At 40.3% G+C, this 16729-nt stretch overlaps 1 protein-coding gene across 9 annotated transcripts in view; it reads left to right on the top strand.

Annotated features, from left to right (window-relative positions):
• The first annotated feature begins 380 nt into the window (after positions 1 to 380).
• The window catches only part of Scaper (S-phase cyclin A-associated protein in the ER), a 387677-nt gene continuing 371328 nt past the window's right edge, over positions 381 to 16729 (top strand). For 4 of the 9 annotated variants that reach the window (XR_015626332.1, NM_001427719.1, XM_087560185.1 and 1 more), the window contains 2 exon segments: positions 381 to 433; positions 13477 to 13549. The gene's annotated coding sequence lies outside the window, so the exon portion shown is untranslated. 9 annotated transcript variants of the gene reach the window in all.

The following is a 16729-nucleotide window of genomic DNA, read 5'->3' as shown; positions in this document are numbered from 1 at the left end:
TTTGAAACAAGCTTGGCTAGGTCCCAGGTGCTTTCGTGAAAGATTATCACACACATTTCTTGAGCGGATCCGATAGGTCTTTAATCTGTGAACTGTGGTGATAACACAGGACGGAAGAAAGCTGAATCCTAGAAAGGGACCGGTGTGGCCAAAGTCGAAGTGGACCGTCAGTTCAAAGAAGAGAACAGCTCTGGAGAACTAGACGCTCGTTGGGTAGGGCAAACTCTACTTTCTGCTTGAGAGCCAGAAATGAGCCCAGCTGCGCCTGCGCGAATGGCCCAGGACAGCCTAGGGGGCGTGGCTAGGCTTCGGCTGGTATCACGTGGTACGCCGGCCATCTGCCCCGCCCGGTCCTCCGCGGCCGCCCCGCCCCACCCCGCCCCTTTCCCGCCGGGACGCTGGGAGCCGCCCCAAAGTACGCTAAGCCGCCCGGGTAAGTGTCCGCGAGGGGCGCGCGTCGCCTGAACCCGGACGGGCCCTGGAGGGGCGCGGGCAACCTGTGTTGTGGGGCTGAGGGGACAAGATGGCGGCGGAAACCCTTCCACCTCCTCCCTCACCTGGGCGTATGACCGGGGGAGGGGAGCCGCGAGGTCGACTGAAGAGGCCGGACCGGGGTGGGGAGTGTCTAGCTGGCCCCGGGGCAGTGAGGGTCGTGGGACTGTGAGGTCAGGTCGGGCCGTGGGGGTCCGGGTCGGGGGCGGGGCCGGGGCAGGAGGCTGTCTCTAGGGGGAGTCGAGGCTTCTGGAATGTCCCTACTGCGGGGTGCGGGGTCCTCAGGAGCTGCTGCATGCCTGCAATTGGCAGTTAATCACTTTCAGCATCTTTTCCTCCAGGGCTTTACCACACTTTCCATGAACCCTGATTCAGGCTTTAGCTTTCTCAGGGAAGTAAAGAGGTGAAAACATTTTTTTCTTCCCATTTTACAAATGTTTGGTTGAGGCCTCAGGTGCAAAACGAAGGCCTCTCTCTCACCTGAGAGCCTCCTTACCTCAGTGTCCTTGCCTCTGTTCTTTATTAGTGCCTTCCCTCTGCTCAGGTTTGCAATCCTGCACAAGGAAGCAGGTTAGAGTCAGTAGCTGACTCCAGAGAGTTTTGGGCTTGTTAGAAAGCAGTCAGAAAATTGCTCCCCAAGCAGCACCTGCTGCTGTCCCAAAGGCTCCCTTTGAGGAGGTCCCACTAGCCTGTGGGCTGCCTCCTGCTGCTGGTGAATGGTATTTCTCAAGTGTGCCGCGTTATTATTATTGTCTGTGGAATAACAATTCACTACAGTCATCTTTCCGAGCAGAAAATAATTCCTAATATGTGCACTACAATGTACAGATCTATTTTCGTCAGTGTCATATGAAGGGAGAAGAGTGAGATAGATGCTGTGGACATTTATAAATAGGAAACCTGGGGCTCAAAGAGATGATTGCTTAGCCAGATCACTGGCTGGTGATGTGGTAGATTTCTGATTTAAGACGAATAAGCACAGTACTAACCCACCCTGTTGGTGCTTTGTATTGGTATTTCTTCTGTTAAGCATGACTTTCTGCAAAATGCTTGCAGGTTGACTTACAACAAACACACCGAAATGACTTGAGAATGTCCATTGGCACCCAAATATCTTTAATACAAGAGCCATTTTAAAATGTTATGTGGTAAATTATGTGGGTGGGAGAAAGTGTGATGTGGCTTTTGTCCTTTGGTTTCCCTCATTTGGATACAATCCACATCTTAAAGCTAGCAGGAATAATGTTTCTACAAAGAACTGCTTCTAGTTCGTTGTAAACCTTCAGCAAATGGCGCATTCTTTTTCTTTCTTCATTCTCTTGAGCTACATTTGTAAAATTCTCTCGTCAGTCTGTTTAGGCTGCTATAACAAAATACCTTAGACTGGCTGCTTGGGGAGCAAGTATATAGCGATTAATTTCTCACAGTTCTGCTGGGGAAGTCTAGGATGAAGGTGGTCGCTGATTCTGTGTTTGGTGATAACCTGATTATAGATGGCACCTTCTATCCCTTCACGTGAGGAGGGATGGGGATTGTTTTTTAACCTCTTTTAAAAGGGCATCGATTCCATTTATGAAGACCCTCACTCTTAATTACCTCCCAAAGTATTCACCTAATACTGTCACGTTGGAAAGCTCGGATTTCAGCATGAATTTTGAGGGGACACAAACATTGAGCACATAGCACTGTGATTAAATACCTGACGTGCTTATGTCAAAACCAGGGTTGCTATATAGATGTTTTATAAATGATTTCGGTAGCTGGGTTCCCAAGGCATTTTACACAGATTTTTTTTTTCTTTTCCTTTGTGCTCAATATATCTTAAGAATCAGTGAAGATTGTCTTGATAGTGAGCCTTTATTAAAGCCTTCGTGAATGCTATGTAGGAATGTTTTAAAGAGAAGGGGATGGATGGAGTTCAGATACTTTGTTTTCATCCTCATGCTCCCTCACCCTCACCCCCCACCCCCAAAGTTCTTTTAAAAGAAAAACAGAAATCTTTTGTGAATTACATGCAACTATTCTTGATCACTAGAAATGGATAGTGTCAGAGTTAGGGAGGTCTCTCAGTAGGTAAAATGCAGTGTAAGCAGAGTTCAGCTCCCCAGCACGCATGTGAAAGCCAGGCACATGGGTGCACATCTGCATTCCAGTGCTGGGAGTCCAGGCAGAAGGACCCTGGGGCCAGCCAGGGTAGCTTAATTCAGTAAGAGACTCTGTACTCCCATTTCCCTACCAAAAGGTAGAGGGACTGGAGAGATGGCTCAGTGGGTTTGACTGGGGTTTGATTCCCATAACCCACATTAAAGGCAGGTATACATCTGTAGCCCCCCTCCTGGGGTGATGGTGGTTGTGACAGAGACAGGTAGATCCCTGGGGGGCGGCGGGGGGGGAGCATTCAGTGAGAGACCTTGTCTTAAAATAACAAAACAAAAAACAAGATTGAGGAAGATACCCAGTGTCTATCTCCGACCTTCACATTTGCACGCATACATACCTGTTATCCCTTCCTTTCAACACAGGAAAACAGTGAGTGATTGAAAATGAGCGATTGAATAAGCATCTCACATTAACTTTTGGATCCACAAACATGCATATACATACTTCTACACACTGCTGTTATCTGCCAGGTAATATAACAGTCTTTTCTAATGGTACAATATGAATATTGTGGAATTGTCATTTCTGAAGCGGTAGACATAAAAATTACAAATGGCTGGGGCTAGAGAAATGGCTAAGAGGTTCAAGAGCACAATTTTCTTTTCCAGAGGACCCAGGTTCAATTCCCAGCAACCATATGATGGTTCATTGCCAGTTCTAGGGGATCCAATACCCTCTTCTGGTCTCACATGCCTTTGGTCTTCTCTAGACATGCAAGTCATGCATAGACATACTTGTAGGTAAACATCTATACACAAAGAATAATAAATAAAAAATTTAAAAATTAAAAAGATTGCAAATGGCTCATTCAATAAAAATTAAGTCAGTATAATTCTTTTTGCATTTTTTAGTTATTTTCTGGGTGATATATATATATATATATATATATATATATATATATATAAAATCAGCTTGACTAATCATCTGGGAAAAGGAATCTAAATTGAGAAAATAGGGAAGTCTGTGGGGCATTTTCTTAGTTGATGATGATGTGAGATGGTCCAGCCCACAGTGGGTGGTGTCACCTTTGGGCAGGTGGTCCTAGGTAGACAAAACAGCAAGTGAGCCAGCCAGGAACAAGCCAGTAAGTGGCATTTCTTTATGACCTCTGCTGCAGTTCCTGTGGCCAGGTGGAGTCCTACCCTGATTTTCCTTCATGGTAGACTATAAGCTTTAAACTGGAATACACACCTCCTCCCAATTTGCCATCTTGTTACAGCAGTAGAAAGCAAACTCTGACAGATTTAGACACTGAGAAAAGATTTGTGGTTCAGTGCTGGAGCTGCCCTTAAAATTCTTTTCCGTCTCTTACAGTTTAAGGGTTTGGGTTTTAACTGGCACCTAGGCCTTGCTTACCTGGTTAGACTGGCAGGGCAGCAAATCTCTGTTCCTGCTATCCTGGTCCTGGGATTACAATTGTAGGTAACCACACTTGGGTACTGAGAGTTGAAATCAGATGCTCAAGCTTGTGTGACAGGTACTGTATTGACTGAGATATCTTCCCAGCTCCTGTTTCTGGTAGTTTGAGTTAGGTCAGAGTGACCTTAATTTAAATAGTAGGTTCATTATATATTTCGAAGGTGTGCAGAAGTGGAGAATGAACTGATATATATCAGTCTATTTGAACAATCTACATATGATTGATATTTTCCCATAAAAGCTATTCACCTCCACATTTTATTTGTAAAAAGTTTGGTATATTGGCCTGTTTTTAAATACAGTGTAACAAGCAAGAGATAGTGTTACTATTTTCACTGGTCATGCCATATTGACAGGAAAAATACTTTTTGGTTGACGTATTCATGGTGCTATATACTAAAGCAATTGAAAACCTCTTTAAACAATAAGGAATTACAAACTTTCAGTATTACTCTTAAAGATACTCATTTTTGCTCTAATACACTTAAGTTTGTACTCACCAAACTCTTGAAGAATTATTGATAGCTTTTGAATATATTTATAACAAAATTAAGTACCAAACTCAGGAAAATATTGACTTTTTAAAAAATACCCACTCATCTCCTTACTCCCCCTAATTTTGTGTTCTCTTTCTAATATTTTATTTATTTTTCATGGCTCACTGACTCCAATTTGTGCTGCCTATAATTCCTGGATATGGGGCCATTTACTGGAGTGGGGTTGAGCTATACCATCAAAGAAAACTGACTCCCCTAGAAGCCATTTAGTAATCATAGCTTCTCAGCAGTGGGAGTTCATGATACTTCCCACTCTGTGCTAGAATGTTGACTGGCTTTATGTTGTTCAGGTCATAATGCAGGCAACCCAACCACAGCTGCTGTGGGTGCATGAGTACAGTGCTCCTGTCATGTCTAGAAGACACTGCTTTGCCCCAGACCTCCGTGACCTCTAATCCCAGCTGAATACTAACTTGTGGATTTGCCATATGACAGAGACATAGCACCGTAATGAAGTTAATATACAGTCTATTGTATCTTGTAGCTTCTGTTTGGTACATTTTAAAGAACTGTTTATACCACAGCATGTACTAGCACTTTATTCCTTTTTATGAGTAACTAGCATTCCCTTGTGTAGGTATCCCACATTTTATTTACATGTTGGACAATTCTTGGTTGTCTGTATGTCTATATTTTTAGTTGTTAGGGCATTCCTCTTGTGGACAGTCTGAACCTTTGTGTGATGCTGTGTTTTCATTCCTTGTGAGTAAGTACAGGAATGGAATTGTTGGGTTGTATGGCAAGTGTATGGTTTAACTCATTGAGAAACTGCTGAATGAGTGCTGTGGTAGGTCAGCTCTACCAGTTTACACTCTGCTGCAGTGGGGAAGGTTCCAGTTTCTCTGTTCCTTTTGACACTCTTGTTCTCCTTTTGACTGTAGATACGTGGGTGATATGAAGTGATATGTCATTGTGGTTTTGATTTGTTTTCCTAGTGGCTAGTGATTTGAACGTCTTTTCCTGTGCTTGCTAGTAATTTGAGTATCTTTTTTGTAGAAATGAGGACATGACCTACATAGTGCTACTATTTTAATTTGAAATGTGTTTCACTGTTTTGCTCTCTTTGAATTCTTTTTAAAAATCCATGTCACTAAAGAAATTACTTCCCAGAGATCCTTGTAATCTTGAGATGCTCTGTTGTGAAGCATATATTACCTACTAGTGTTTATTAGTGCACATATTACAGTAGTTTTCTTTTGGTGCAAAGAACTATCTTAGATTTTCCTAGAAGAAAGAAAATTATGAATTTTTCTTTTGAAACAAGGTTTTACTATGTAGCCCAGGCTGCCCTTTTACTTAGATTTCTTCAGCCCCAGCACTGTGATTGATTTCAGTTTGGAGATAGAGATAATGATCTATTAAGTACCAACTTGACCATTAGTGTTCAAGGCACAATGATAAGATTGGAATAAATTAGAAGCTGGTAGGATTTAAGAGGTTATGATTCAATTTTGAGCCATTCTTACTCTGTTTTTTGAAAGTGTATTTAAATTTAATAATTATAGGTCTTTGGTGTTTGTACTTGTAGGGCAGTTATAGTTTAGAGAATCAGGAAACCATTGGTGAACAGTCCCTTATAATCTGTGTATTATACAGTTACCAGGTTTTGAGTGGTGGTTTTGTGTTAGGTTCTTCACACAAAATTTCATTGCTTTTGAAAATAAGTGGATGGGGTAGGTATTTTACTCTCAATATTTAATTGTGAACTAGAAGTTAAAGCAATTAGATAACTTTCCTAAAGGTTGTATAATCTGTACACGGCAGTCTTAGGCACGTGTGAGCCGGACGTTAGAGATCACATTCTTTTCACTATTTCCTGTGGCTGTCAGCTCTGTCTTTCAGTGGGTACCACATTCTTCTCTCTTCCCTTACAGCTAAGTTCATGGTCATAGGTTTTTGTGTCTGCTTGCAAATCGTGTGTACACTAAAGCTGTCTTTATTGGGAAGGCTTGTAGAGTACACATCTTCATAGACTGGTTCTGGAATCACTGAAAGGAGATATTTCTGCTTAACCGTGAGCCATGCAGTGTTTTTTCTTTCTCACAGAATCTTTTGAGTGCCCAGTCTAAGGGACCCCAGTAGGGGAGAGGTCTTCAGATATTGACCTGCAGGGCCTTGAAATATGAGGGAATTGGGAAAAAGAGGGCAACATTTATTATGTGACTGGTTTTCTGTAATATTTCAGAAACTATTAGGGTATCTATGTGTCATCTGGTGGAAATTTTCATTCTAGCACACTATCATTTAACTTTTTAAAGAAGTTATTTTATATTGTGGAAGGGAAAAAATCCTGAGGGAATAATAACATATCTAAAATTGCATAATTATGTAATGGTAAATAACTAAATTGGAAGTTGTTCCCACAGTGTATACTCCTCCCTGATGTATGAGTTTATTTCAGAATACATGTATCTCCATATATAGTTCTCTTGATAGATTTGTAATAGGGTTAACTATTAGTTTTTCCAACTATTGTTCCCTTTAAAAATATTGAGGTATAATTCATCTGAGAAAAATGTACCCACTCTAAGTGAATAGTTTTTAAACAGTGACAGATTTACAATAACTGTGAGCTACTACTCCATCTGTAAAACATTCGTTTTTTTTCTGTAATTTTTATTTTATGTCTGAGTGGTTAGCCAACATTTATGTCTCTACACTGTGTACATCCGTGCAGTGCCTTCAGAAACCAGAGGAGGGAACTGATTCCCTTGGAACTGCAGTTATAAATGATTTTAAGCCTCTATGTGGGTGCTGGCAATTGAACCTGGGTTTTCTGGAAGAGTAAAGAGTGCTCTTAACCATTGAGCCATCCCCCCAGCCCATTTGTTGTATATTCTTCAGGAGGTTTATGTCCGGTCTCAATCCCTCCAACCAATTCACCATTCATTCATTCATTCATCCATTTATTTATTTATTTATTTTAAATTTTGAATGATATTTCCCTTCCAGTTTATTCCTCCACAACCCCTCCATCCCATCTTCCCTCTCCCCTCTCCCCTTCTCTATGAGGGTACTCATCCACCCACTCAACTTACTCACGCCTCACCAGTCTAGCATACCCCTATGCTGGGGCATCAAACTTCTACAGGAACAAGGGCTTCCCCTCCCACTGATGTCAGGTAAGGCCATCCTCTGCTACATACATGTATCTGGAGCTATGGATCCCTCCATGTATACTCTTTGGTTGGTGGTTTAGTTTCTGGGAGCTCTGGGTAGTCTGGTTATTGATATTGTTCTTCCTATGGGGAATATGCAACCCCCTTCTGCTCCTTCAGTCCTTCCCCTAGCTCTTCTATTGGGGTTCCTGAGCTCAGTCTGATGGTTGGCTGTGAGTATCTGCATCTGTATTGGGTCAAGTGCTGGTAGAACCTCTTGGAGAACAGCCATATCAGGTTCCTGACAGTAAGCACTTCTTGGCAACAGCACTAGTGTGGCAGTCTCTGGATGGCAATTTCTTCAGTCTCTGTTCCATTTTTTTGTCCCTGTCTTTCATTTGGACAGGAACATTTCTGGGTTAAAAATTTTGAGATGGGTGGGTGGCCCTATCCCTCAACTGGGGCCATGCCTATCTACCAACTCTATATCTATTAAAGGGTTACTATCCAAAATATACAAAGAACTCAAGAAGTTAGACTCCAGAGAACCAAATAACCCCATTAAAAATGGGGTATGGAGCTAAACAGAGGATTCTCAACTGAGGAATCTCGAATGGCTGAGAAGCACTTAAGGAAATGTTCAACATCCTTAGTCATCAGGGAAATGAAAATCAATATGACCCTGAGATTCCACCTCATACTAATCAGAATGGCTATGATCAAAAATGCAAATACTGGCAAGGATGTGGAGAAAGAGGAACACTCCTCCATTGCTGTTTGGACTGCAAGCTGGTACAACCACTTTGGAAATCAGTCTGGCAGTTCCTCAGAAAATTGGAAATAGTTCTACCTGAGGACCCAGCTATACCACTACTTACTTTACTTTCTTCTGCAGTCACCACCTGCCAGATAGCTTCTCAGATGGGTGGGACTTCATGAGCCTCTCCCACTTTGATGCTGCAATTTTGGATGGACTAATCCAAAATTATATGTGGTCCCAGCTTCTGGAGTTCGTGTGTGTGTGTGTGTGTGTGTGTGTGTGTGTGTGTGTGTGTGTGTGTGTGTGTGTGTAAGGTTTGATCCTCAGAACTGCAAAAACAAAACAAAAAACACAAACACCACAATTCACCTTCATGAAGATGACTTTGAGCTGTGTTTGAAGAATTGGTAGCTTTAAAGTTTTTTTCTTTTACATTTCTGTGCATATGTGTTCACACTTGAGATCAGAAGATAAGCTGCCAGAGTTGATTCTTTCCTCTTACTATATGGATTCTAGGAATCCTGCTCTGGTCTTGAGACTTGGCAACAAGTGCCAAGGGAAATGGGCCATCTACAGTGGGTTGGGTCATCCACATCACATAATTCAGACAATTCTGCACAGATGTGTCTACAGTCCAACCCAGTATAGATAATCCCATTCAAAACTGTCTTCCTAGTGATTCTAGATTGACAATTAAAGCTTCCTAGTTCTCGCTCCAGTCTTCTAGTTCCTGGCTATTAAACCAATCTTCTCTCTGCTTCTATGACATCAGGTATTTTGTATTTCAAAATAAGATCACACAATATTTATTTTTATGTGCTTGGCTTTTTTCTTAGCATAATATTTTCCAGATTCATCTGTGTTGTTGAACATGACAAGATTTTCTTTTTTTTAAGGTTGAAAGATTTTCAACCTGTGGGTCATGGCACCTTTGGCAAACCTCTGCCTCCAAAAATACTTACGTTATGATTCATAATGGCAAACTTACAATTATGAAGTAGCAATGAAAATGAGTTAATGGTGGGGAGTTACCACAATATGAGAAACTGTATTAAAGGGTTGCAGCATTAGGAGAGTTGAAAACCAATGGACTAGAGAAAACCCAATTGAAAAAAAATAGCTTTATCAGATTGCCTATAGGCAAATCTGTGGGGTATTTTAACTATCTGTTTCTGTGTCTATATCTATATGTCTGTCTGTCTGTCTGCTTGCCTGCCTATCTATCTATCTATCTATCTATCTATCTATCTATCTATCTATCTATCTATCTAATATTAATTTATTCACTTCACATCCAGATCACAGCTACCCTCCCTGCCTCTCCCAGTCCCACTCTCACAACCATCTTCCTCGAATATTCCTCTTGGGTACCAACCTCCCCTGGCACATCAAGTAGCTGCAGGACTAGAGGCATCATTCTCTCCCACTGAAGCCAGACCAGGCAGCCTAGCTAGGGAAAAGGGATCCAAAAGGGGGTAACAGAGTCAGAGACAGCCCCCACTCCAATTGTTAGGGGGCCCACATGAGGTATTTCTTGATTAATGATTGACAAGAGGGGGCCCAGCCCACTGGGAGGTGGTACTACCCCTGAGCCGGTGGTCCTAGGTGGTAGAAGAAACAAGCCATGGGAAGCCAGTAAGCAATGTTCTTCCATGGCTTCTGCTTCAGTTTTTGTTTCTAGTTTCCTGCCAGATTTCTTGGTCTAATCAGGCATTTTTCTCTTTCTTTTGAAACATGAACTTTGATCTTAACCTGTTTTCTGGACTTGTTAAAAGTTAAGTTTCATTTTGATTTTTAGTTTTCTTTTTGATGTTTTTGAGTTTTGATCCTTCTCTCAGTTCTTGGGTTGTATAGTTAGGTTACTGCTGCTGCTTCTGCTTCTTTTTCTTCTTCTTTTTCTTCTTTGTCGTCGTCGTTGTCTTCTTCTTCTTCTTCTTCTTCTTCTTCTTCTTCTTCTTCTTCTTCTTCTTCTTCTTCTTCTTCTTCTTCTTTTTCTTCTCTTCCTCCTCCTCCTCCTCTCTCTTTCTCCTCCTCCTCTTTCTCCTCCTCTTCTCCTCCTCCTCCTCCTTCTGCTGCTGCTGCTGCTTCTGCTGCTTCTGCTTCTGCTTCTCCTCTTCTTCCTCCTCTTTCTCCTCTTCTTCCTCCTCTTCCTCCCCTTCCTCCTCCTCCAATTAGTTATTCATTGTTTTAAAATTTCCTTTTAGAAATGCTTTTGTCATGTTTATATGTGTTTACTGCTCTAGAGATGATGGAGCTTGGGAGAATGGAGCTGTTAGATGAGGGGGACTAAAGTCTTATACAATAGTCAACTTTATTCAGAGCATCAGATAGTTATACTCTGGGTAAAGAGGAATCATATGAGCACACATGTACAAATGAGTAAAGTGTACAACCACAGGGCAAGCTCATGTGGTGGGCAAGTCATACACGGCAAAAACATGTTTTTCCATAGAGGCAAATCAACAAATAACAATAGCCAATTGTAATGAGTAATCTGAAGTAAACTCACTCCTGTCTGCTGTACCTGGGAAAGGCATAAAAGCATATTCTAAGACTGTTTCATGGTTTTGACATATGCTTTGCTATTTATATTTCAATTTTAGTTTATCCCATGGTATTTTATTATTTCTCCTTTGATTTATTTAACCTATATGTTGTTGGGGGATATGTTGTTGGGGGATATGTTGTTGGGGGATATGTTGTTGGGGAATATATTATTGGGGATATGTTATTGGGGATATGTGGTTGGGGGATATGTTGTTGGGGGATATGTTGTTGGGGGATATATTGTTGGGGATATGTTGTTGGGGGATATGTTATTGGGGATATGTTGTTGGGGGATATGTTGTTGGGGAATATGTTATTGGGGATATGTGGTTGGGGGATATGTGGTTGGGGGATATGTGGTTGGGGGAATATGTGGTTGGGGGATATGTGGTTGGGGGAATATGTTGCTCAGTTTTCACATATTTTTTTGAATTTTAAAAATTTCTCATCACTGATTTTGATGATAGTTTCATACCATCTATGGTCAGAAATAAATTATTGCTACTTACAATTTTGAATTTTTTAACACTTGTTTTGTGGCTTAACATGTAATCTATCCTAGAAAATGTTCTATTTGTGGTTAAAAATAGTGTTTACTCTGCTGTTTAGTATAATATTCTAAATATGTTTGGTAGGTTCATTTGATTTGTAGTATTTTTCCTTAATGGGTGATCTTTCTTTAAAGTGGGAGGGCTCAATAGGTAAGACGCTGATCTCTTAATACCCTCTTGGTGGATGGAGAGAATTGCTGTGGCATGCATGCGTGTCCCCAGTGAAGAAGTAAATACTTTTTTAAATGTGGAATATTGGAGTCCTTAGTATTATTTCACTGTAATTTTGCCTTCAATTGTGTTAACATTTGCCTATTTTTTGGTACTGTGAGTTTGGTATATATTTATAATCATTATATTTTCTTGATGAATTGACTTCTTATTAACATATCATGACTTTTTGCGGCAGTTTTTGACTTAAAATCTGTTTTGTCTGGTAAAATACCTCTGCTTTGTTTAGGATGTCGTTTACATGGACTGTCTTCTTCAGCCTTTCCACTTTAAGCCTATTTCCTTCTTGAGAGCTAAGGTTGCTTATGGGCAGAATGTTGTTGATTTTTTAAAAAAATTCATTTAGCTATTCTTGTTTGATTGGGGAATGTAATCCATTTACAATTAATAATAGAAAGACCCTTACTACTATAATTATGTTCTGATTTGTAGTTTTTTTCACTTTCAGATTCTCTCTTAATAGTTTCCTTTGTGACTTTATTTTTTTTTAAGTAATGGTAAGTTTTGATTTTTTTTAATTTTGTTTTTTTATTGCATATCTACTATAGATTTTTCTTCGTGGTTACTATAGGCTTACATAAAACATCCTGTAGTTATAGTGTGTTCTAAAAATTTATAGTGTTGCTACAAATTTAATTTCAATTCACTTATGCCTCTAATTTCAGCACTCAGGAAGCCAAGGCAGGTGGATTACATATTAGAAGCTAGCTTTGGTAAAATAGCAAGACCTTCCAAGAAAGCAAAAAACATTCAGGCTTGGTGTAGCATGCTTTTAATCCTGTCAGTTGGGAGACAGAGGAAATCGAATCTCTATGAATTCTAGGTCAGCTTGGCCTACAGAGACCCTGTCTCAACCCCCACCTCCTCAAAAAAAACCCCCACAAACTAACAACAGAAAGGAAAATAATAACTAAAAAACCCACTAGGCAAAAACAATAAGTAAAAAAATAAAGTTGCATTAGCACTTATGTTAATGACGTGACAGTTTACATTTTCCTTATATTGTCTATCTCTTAATAAATTGTTGGAGTTGTTAGCTTTTTTATTTAGGTTTTTGAGACAAAGTTTGCTCTGTTGTCAAGACTGGTACTGAACTTCTGGCCTCAGGTGATCCTTCTTTCTAAGTTTCCTGAGGATCTGGAATTACATGTGTCACTCACTCAGATTCAGTTATTTTTAATGTTTGTTTATATTTCACCTTTCTTGTTAGAGTTAAAAGTTCTTTTATGCTGTCACTATGGTTGCTTTAATTTCCATGTGGTTAGCACCTTTTATTTTTCATAGACTCATCTGGTGGTGATGAACTTCCACAGCCCTTGCTTGTTTGGGAGGATCCAGTTTTAAAAGGGCTCACTGAGAAAGTCACAATTGGCATAGGTAGAGAGAGGCCCAAGCATAAACCTCTGAGGCTCATGTCCTAAGAAACATAAAGAGGCCAGTGTGACTGAGATGGAATGAGTACTGGGAAGGAGCTGTAAAGAATGGGAGAAAACTGAGATGGGCTAGGTGACTGAAGACCATGTTTCAACTGAGTGAGATGGAGTGGAGTTGGAAGTTTGTGTACATGGTCAATACACTGAAAAAATACAGCAATTTACCTATGCCTAAGTCATATACTGTGTCATACACATACTTAAAACTCATGTATAATGTTTTTACAGAGCTGTGTTTTTATACCACCGTGGATTTTGGGACATTGTGATTACCCTGAAAGATAACCTGTTCTCATTTAAGGTAACTTCCATTTTTGTCTCTATTCCTCTCTCTTTTAACTCCATGGATTTAATTATTCTGGACAGTCCATATAAATGAAATCATGTAAAATGCAATCTTTTATAATTTTTCACAGTGTATAATATTTTCAAAGTTCATCTGTGTTGAAACATGGGAACTTAATGTCCCTTTACAGCCAAATAATTATTATATTGTTTGGTTATATCACATTGTGTTTAATATTTAGCTAATAGGTATGTATGTCATTTTGATTATTGGTTAATAATGCTATTATGAGAATTTGTGTTTAAGTTGTGTGTGTGTGCATATGTTTGCACATGTGTGCATAAGGTTGCATTGGAGATGCTGCTTTAAAACTATATTTGTTGTACTGCAGGTATCTGAATCCAGGGTCCCAAGCACACTAGGCAGGTACTGTCCAATCAGGCCATACCCCAGCCTGCGAAGTGTGTTTTAAAGGAGCATATTCACTTGACTGAGGCTAAATGACCTAGGCTTTTAGAATATTTGGTTTTATTATTGCTTCCTTTTGATCAGTGGTACTTGTTACAGTGTTAGGAGTGCGCACTAACACACACACACACACACACACACACACACACACACACAGTCTAGTTTTCTGCTTTGCATTTTTTTTAAGTGAAAACTTGACTACATTAAATAGATTTCCTGAAAGGTAAGGTCTGTTCTATGTGGATACGTACATAAAAGGGTGATTACAATATCTAGATACATTTCAGTTTATGGAATTTTTTAAGATTTATTTTTATTTTATGTTAATGAGTTTGCTACATGTATGTGTATACCATGTGTGTGCCTGGTGTCTATGGAAGTCAGAAGAGGGAGTTAGTCACTATGAATGGACCTGAACCTGTGTCCTCTAGAAGAGCTACAAGTTCCCTTAACAACTGAACTATCTCTCTAGCCTCCATTTAATGGAAATTCTTAAGGAGAGGGTACATATTATTTCCTTTATTAAGTTGAATGAACATTATTTAAAATTGAAATAAACTAGAGAATGCAAGAATGTATTTCTTACAGTTGGGATAAATATTCATAGCCTTTTTCTTTTAGTTAAACATTCTGAATTGGGTCAATATATAAAATGTGGGACCAGAGAGCAGCTCAGCAGTTAAGAATACCTGTTGCAAGCTTAAGTCCAAGTGGATCAAGGACCTCCACATCAAACCAGATACACTAAAACTAATAGAAGAAAAACTAGGGCAGCATCTCGAACACATGGGCACTGGAAAAAATTTCCTGAACAAAACACCAATGGCCTATGCTCTAAGATCAAGAATCGACAAATGGGATCTCATAAAACTGCAAAGCTTCTGTAAGGCAAAGGACACTGTGGTTAGGACAAAACGGCAACCAACAGATTGGGAAAAGATCTTTACCAATCCTACAACAGATAGAGGCCTTATATCCAAAATATACAAAGAACTCAAGAAGTTAGACCGCAGGGAAACAAATAACCCTATTAAAAAATGGGGTTCAGAGCTAAACAAGAATTCACAGCTGAGGAATGCCGAATGGCTGAGAAACACCTAAAGAAATGTTCAACATCTTTAGTCATAAGGGAAATACAAATCAAAACAACCCTGAGATTTCACCTTACACCAGTGAGAATGGCTAAGATCAAAAACTCAGATGACAGCAAATGCTGGCAAGGATGTGGAGAAAGAGGAACACTCCTCCATTGCTGGTGGGACTGCAGACTAGTACAACCACTCTGGAAATCAGTCTGGAAGTTCCTCAGAAAATTGGACATTGAACTACCTGAGGACCCAGCTATACCTCTCTTGGGCATATACCCAAAAGATGCCCCAACATATAACAAAGACACATGCTCCACTATGTTCATAGCAGCCTTATTTATAATAGCCAGAAGCTGGAAAGAACCCAGATGCTCTTCGACAGAGGAATGGATACAGAAAATGTGGTTCATCTACACAATGGAATATTACTCAGCTATCAAAAACAATGACTTTTTGAAATTCATAGGCAAATGGATGGAACTGGAAAATATCATCCTGAGTGAGCTAACCCAATCACAGAAAAACACACATGGTATGCGCTCAATAAGTGGCTATTAGCCCAAATGCTCGAATTACCCTAGATGCACAGAACACATGAAACTCAAGAGGGATGACCAAAATGTGAATGCTTCACTCCTTCTTTAAACGGGGAACAAGAATACCCTTGGGAGGGAATAGGGAGGCAAAGTTTAGGACAGAGGCAGAAGGAACACCCATTCAGAGCCTGCCCCACATGTGGCCTATACATTTACAGCCACCCAATTAGATAAGATGGATGAAGCAAAGAATTGCAGGCTGACAGGAACCGGATGTAGATCTCTCCTTAGAGACATACCCAGAATACAGCAAATATATAGGCGAATGCCAGCAGCAATCCACTGAACTGAGATCGGGATCCCCGTTGAAGGAATCAGAGAAAGGACTGAAAGAGCTTGAAGGGGTTCGAGACCCCATATGAACAACAATGCCAAGCAACCAGAGCTTCCAGGGACTAAGCTACTACCCAAAGACTATACATGGACTGACCCTGGGCTCCAACCTCATAGGTAGCAATGAATAGCCTAGTAAGAGCACCAGTGGAAGGGGAAGCCCTTGGTCCTGCCAAGACTGAACCCCCAGTGAACGTGATTGTTGGGGGGAGGGTGGTAATGGGGGGAGGATGGGGAGGGGAACCCCCATATAAAAGGGGAGGGGGGAGGGTTTGGGGGATGTTGGCCGGAAGCCGGGAAGGGGAATAACAATCCAAATGTAAATAAGAAATACTCAAGTTAATAAAGATTAAAAAAAAAAAAAAAGGGGTTGGGGATTTAGCTCAGTGGTAGAGCGCTTGCCTAGGAAGCGCAATGCCCTGGGTTCGGTTCCCAGCTCCGAAAAAAAAGAACCAAAAAAAAAAAAAAAAAAAAGAATACCTGTTGCCTCAGGTTTGGTTCCTAGTAGCTAAAGGGTCCGTACAACCCCTGTAATTTTAGTTTCAGGAGAGTATGAAACCTTCTTCTGGCCTTTACAGCACATATACTTGGCACAGATTATATACATCAGGCACACTCTTATACGTATTAAGTAAAAAATAAACTTTAACCAAGCATATACAATGTATATGTGTGTTTTGTGTTTAGAGTTAAAATAAAAAGACATACTA

The sequence above is a fragment of the Rattus norvegicus genome, chromosome 8 (genome assembly GCF_021556685.1).
Source record: "Rattus norvegicus strain SHRSP/BbbUtx chromosome 8, alternate assembly SHRSP_T2T, whole genome shotgun sequence".
Classification (NCBI taxonomy): domain Eukaryota; kingdom Metazoa; phylum Chordata; class Mammalia; order Rodentia; family Muridae; genus Rattus; species Rattus norvegicus.
This window is presented reverse-complemented; position numbering and strand designations above follow the sequence as displayed.